Below are 6,267 nucleotides of genomic sequence, written 5' to 3'. Positions count from 1 at the left end.
TTTCAAAGTGGCAGAGCTGAAAGAACATATGTATCCGGCCAAATCATTGCAGTCCCTGCATTCCCAAGATCTATATCCAAGACTGCGGTCCTGGTATAAATGAAAATGCTGTGCAGATGATAGATAGAACACTCTGCGTTCAATACAGGTTAAAGCTCACGTGTGCCACAATGTTGATTACCACAAAGATTTTTTGTGTTAATCAACATTATTTTTGTTTTGCAGTAATCAACAATTAACATTTTGACTCACCCCTCATTTTCTTTAAAGCAAACATGGAGGTTACAGTGAGGCATTTTCAGTGGAAGTGAATGGGGCCATTTGTTGAATGATTTAAACGTACATGTGAAGCATATAATTTTATAAAAGCATAAAATAGCCCTTACCAAGACCTGAGATGACGCTAACCCTCAGACAACATACAAAACTACCAAATTTTGCTATAAGTTTGATCGCAACATATAATCATTGCTGTTAATAGTTTTCACCGTCTGTTTGATTACATGACATTAACTAACTGCTTGATTTTTACCGTACATTTCTGCCATATGGACATCAACTTGAGACATTCACCACTGATACGCTATTACTAAATATAATGTATAAACCTTAATTTTCTGTAAAGCTGCTTTGCAACGATTTGCATCGTGAAAAGCGCTATACAAAAAAAAAAAAAAATTATTTGTTGTTTTATGATGTTGGCAAAGATTAATCGCAAGTCATCGCATTCAAAATAAAAGTTTTTGTTTATATAATATATGTGTGTGTGCTGTTTATTTTTATTAGGTATATATAAAGACAAACATACATGTGTATGTATATATATTCATATCTAATTTATATTATATATAAATTATATATAAATATAAATATTTTATATATAAACAAAACAGAAAAAAATTCAAAATATTAATAAACACTGGAATATTTCAATGGTACTAAAATAACACTACCCAGAATATTCCTTCAAGAGATCCTGTCTCGAAAGCAAACCTTTGTACTTACACCCAGCTTGGCCTTTGGAAGCCTAAATCTTGATGCATCATGTGAGACGTCCAGCAGAAGTAGGTCACCATTCACAGATAATCCAGGTGTGTAGTGGAGGAAAATATATTCAGGTTCTGTATGACATCTACAGAGCAACAAGAGAGATGGGAGGGATAAATATTGATGTACTGTGCTCTTGGCAATGAGAAGAAAAATCATGCTTGTTAATTTTAGGTCATAAATACAGCCCATTAATCTGTCCTCTTCGCTCTCTGTGGTTAAAGAAAAAGATTCCTAAGAGTTAACATATTCTTGGCAGGTATTGTTTATCTCTCCTCTCGGTTTTTCATACGTCTCTTCCTCTCATTCTCATTTTCTGTATGATACTGCTGAAAGCTTCAATGAATTGGCACAGAGTCTTATTGTATTTACTAAAATAGATGAGGTATCCAGAAACCTCATTCACTGGCTTATTTTGGATCTGTGGAGATCCGAGGCAGACAGTCTCACAGATGAAGGATGGCTGATGGTCTAATCCAAGATTTGCAGAACAGGTATACATCATCTACAGATAATAACCACCATCACATCACTATCTTTACCAGGAATCTTAATAATTATAATGAATGGAAAAAATTTAGCAAATTAGCTTCAGCTCGTTTGATTATTTTGATAATATCAGTGGAAAAGAAATCTTAAAATCTCAGTTTTGCCGAATGTTAAAGCTTGTTTCAGCCATGGGTAATTGCAACTTTTTATCCCACAATTGAGACTTCTTTCACAATACTGAGTTTAGGTCTCGCAGTTAGTTCAGAATTACAAGATATAAACTCGAAATTAAACTTCGAAATTAAACACATTTTTGTGAAATTATTGTGAAATGAACTCAGAATTGTGAGAAAAATAATTGCAATTCTGAGGGAAAAAGTAAGAATTGGGAAATAAAATTCGATTACCCTCATTTTTATTTTGCGGTGTAAAAGAAATAGACTCAAATCTCAAAATTGTGAAAAAAGTCTGAATTCTGAGTTCATATCTCGCAATCCCAAATTTTTCCTCAGAATTTAGAGAAGATAAAAAGTCACAATTATCTTTTATTTTTTTTATATATTTTTTTAATTCTGTGCCAGAAATGGCCTTCTATAGGCAGTGCTAGGTAGTAACTGATTACATGTATTCTGGATTATGTAATTAGATTTGAAAAAGTAAGTACTTGTTATTAGATTTTTTTTAATTACATTTTGAAGTGCTCATAATCCGATTACATTTACTTTTTTATTTAATTTTTGGGTGAACATTTGGAAAGTCTTCCAGTTTTATGGAACTGCACACACCAGCCACCAGGTGACTATTATTACACAGAAAATGGAGAGGCCACACAATTAGTTTAATTTGACATTTTTATGATTTAATAGTTTATTAGCTTTTCATCACCTCACAAACCTCCTGCAGTTCTTTCAGGAACCCCAGTATGAGAAAACTTGGGATAATGTTTAATGCATTTCATGATATTGATAACAAAGTTGAAAGAATGGAAAATATATATTTTTACGAGTTAGGTCAAATGTAATCTAAAAGTAATCAAAAAGTAGTCATGTGTAGATTACATTACTAACTACTATTTTTGCCTTGAAATTTGTAATCAGTAATGGACTACAATCCGTAAACTACCCAGCACTGTGCAACTAAAGGCAAGGCAAAGCGATTTATTTCTAAATCAAAATGAAAAACAACAGTAAGTTGACCAATGTGCTGTACAGATGCTAAAACATAAATAAACATACAGTACACTCACATCTGTTATACAGCATGGACGTCAAACCATTCAACATGAAAAACAATGAGATTCCAACAACAAATCACTGGGCAGCATTCTGCAGAAAAGCCTGGGAAAAGAGATGAGTCTTCAAAATAGTCTTAAATGACACATGGAGGCAGTTCTTATGTGCAAAGGCAAACTGTTCCAAAGCTTCGAGGCCAACACTGCAAAAGCACAGTGCTCCAACAGTTTACATCTCAACCTAGGAACAATCCTAGAAAACTAGGAACAGAGTTTCTGGTCAGAGGACCTGAGTGATCTTGATGGTGAGTAAGGTTGTAACAAATCAGAAATATAAGATGGTGCAAGTTCACTAAAAGTTTTAAAAACAAATTGCAAAATTTTAAAATCTGTCCTAAAATGGACTGTTAACCAATGCAAAGATGACAAAATGGGAGTAATATGGTCCTCTTTCTGAGAACCTGTCAACAAATCTAGCAGTGGCATTCTGGACAATCTGTAATTGTGACAGTGTGGACTAACTAATTCGTACACACAGGGAATTACAGTAGTTCAGGCAAGAAGGCACAAAAGCATGCATCACCCTTTCAAAATCACAAAAGGATAAAAACAGCTTGACACTTGCCAATGTTCTTAATTGAAAAAAAAAACTTGATCTGACTACACCATTAATCTTTTTGTTTCAAGGCGTCATCAAAAATTAAGAGGCCCTGGGGAGCTGCCTTCCTTCTTTACTGGTACATTTATTTGTTTATCATCGGCATAACAATGAAACGATATTCTCTGTTTACTAAAAATAGACCCAATTGGAAGCATGTACAATAAAAACAAAATAGGTCCCAAAATGGATCCCTGAGGGATCCCACATGTAAGAGAGGCAGACAATTATGTAGATTCACCCAGGGTAACTGAAAAGCTCCTATTGGTTATATAGGACTTTAAAAAACAGTGCCACAAATCCCTATCAACCGTTCAGGTCATATATTAAGAATTGAATGGTCTATGGTGTCAAAGGCTGAACTAAGGTCTGTTAACACCAAAACTGCAGCATCACCAGAGTCTACTGTTAGCAAAACATAGTTGAGAACTTTCAAAAGTGCAGACTCTGTATGATGCTCCCTAAACCCAGACTGGAATACTTCAAATAAAGAATTCCTATTCAGAAAAGACTGCAGCTGAATAAAAACAGCTTTCTTCAGCACTTTCGAGAAATAGGCCTGCAATTAGAATAATCTGTTGGATCCAACTTGGTGTTTTTAATTAAAGGTTGTACTACAGCATGCTTAAAAAAGGCAGGAACAGTCCCCAATGCAAGGCAGCTATTCATTATTGATAAAATACTAGGCCCAACCACATCAACAGTTTGTTTGATCAGACTTGATGGGACACTGCCAAGAGAGGAATCTGATGGCCTCAAATGATCAACTATTTTAGCCAAGGTAGAGAGTTGAAGAAGTTCGAACCAATCAGACATAACAGGGCAATAAGGAAGAGAAGGGGGATCAGCTAAAGGAGGTATTTGAGATCTAATGTAAAAACTCTCGCAAGCTTCCATTGAAATCTCACCCCCAATGCTATTTGGTGAGTTAATAACATAATTTATAGTATTAAACAATACTAAAAACTAACTTAACTGCATATTGATGATGGTTCATCTGTTTTCAAAATAGGGCTGCATTTTCAGACAGTTGGTGTTTTAGGTCTTCTGTTGAATAGCTGAATTAATATTTAGTTTAATGCTGCTGTTCATTGCTATTTTTTTCTGCTTAGTTGTATAAAAATCTGTGTAGTACATACATTGGCAAACCTCCCTAAGTCTACGAATGTTGTCCAACATGGACACATATAGGCCATAATATATCCATATGACTTCTAACTTTATCTTTAATCAACAGAACATAATTTTTTTTTACATCAGTTGAACAGAAATAGGTTTTCCATTCAATTTTGCCCTAGTTAAATGATGTAGGGAAGGATTCAACTACTAACCTTGATATAATACAGATGTCTTTTCCTGTCAACCTAAAGACTACACAGACTTTCCGAGCTTTAGCTGGTTATATCGAAGTCAGACACAGAAAAGCAGATGTTTGTGTGATATTTATGTGTTCATATCATTCATCAGGGGAGAGCCGCAGATTACGCTGGAAATACAGATGGATAAGCACAAGGGACCGTCAGCATGTGCGTTGTATAGCTGCTTCCATCTGGATTTTGTCCTTGTCGCTCGCCAGTAATTTTGAGGTGAGCACAGTATCTCAGAGTTTTGTTTTATGTTTGAGCATCCCATAAAGCAAGAGTATTCAATTAGAACCCCAAGACTTCAGTTTCTACATTTCCTTTCCAGACAATCATAACTTTTTTTCAGTTAAATGAATGTGCATTTTGGGAATAATTATTGTGAATTTCTAAGTTGGCAGCAAAATTACTTTCTAAAAGTCATAATAATAAATCCTAAATATTCTGGCATTAACATTTCCTTAGCATGGGCTGTTTTCGAGTAGCAAAATGAATATACGCATTGTAAGTATTGATACAACTGGATATAGGCCTAAATATCAGGCAAATTTGTATTAATTCACACGTATTTGTAAATAAAATAATGTATTTCAGTTGGACAGGGAAAAAAAGTGAAACTGAAAAGCTGTGTCAGAAAGAGAGAAAAAAATAAGTCATTTATTATCTAGTACTCATCAGCAAATCAATGTCATAAGGTAATTTTTCTTTGGTTTCAGAATGATGACATGAGATGTATGGCTCAGGTGATTGGCTCAAAGGTTTGTTGTCCTACAAGCAAAAATGTCTGATTAATAACCATGCAGCTGCTATAGAGATGAATGGGAATGCTAACGGATAGCTTTCTCCATGTTCTATAGACATTTTTTGGTAGAACAAATGCTCTTTTATTCATTTGAATTTCCTCATAGTCGCTGTTTTACAGCTAATACTGCGGTTGTCCTCTCCATGTTCTGAATATTAATCCAGACATACTGCATATCATTTAACGCCTCACAAGACTCCAACTATTTGACTTTAAAGTAAACTAGGGTGACCATGCGTGCCATTTTCCCAGGACGCGTCCTGGCCAGGATTTTTATATTGTCTAACATATCTAGGTTTTGGCTTTGTTTGCATGTGCAGACCGATCGGTGTATGACATCAAAATACCATACAGACGGTTCCTTATGCTTTCAAAATGCTCTCGAGGTATTTTGATGTCATACACCGATCGGTCTGCACACGCAAACAAAGCCAAAACCTAGATATTTTAGGCAATATAGAAATCCTGGCCAGGAAGCATTCTGGGAAAGTGGCACGTATGGTCACCCTAAAGTAAACACTAGCATCAAGTTACCTGATTTCTCTTTTGTGTTTCTTTTTTCTTTTCTGTTTCTTGCTGTGTGTAAACTCATGGCAATGCGAGAGGAAAAACAAAAAATACGAAGCTCACGTTGTCACTGCAAGTGAGAGTGCACTTGATAAGACCTCTGGTTGTGTTT

Source organism: Sinocyclocheilus grahami, unplaced genomic scaffold, assembly GCF_001515645.1.
Source record: "Sinocyclocheilus grahami isolate Dianchi unplaced genomic scaffold, SAMN03320097.WGS_v1.1 scaffold2369.1, whole genome shotgun sequence".
In the NCBI taxonomy this organism is placed as follows: Eukaryota; Metazoa; Chordata; class Actinopteri; order Cypriniformes; family Cyprinidae; genus Sinocyclocheilus; species Sinocyclocheilus grahami.
Note: the sequence above shows the minus strand (reverse complement) of the source record.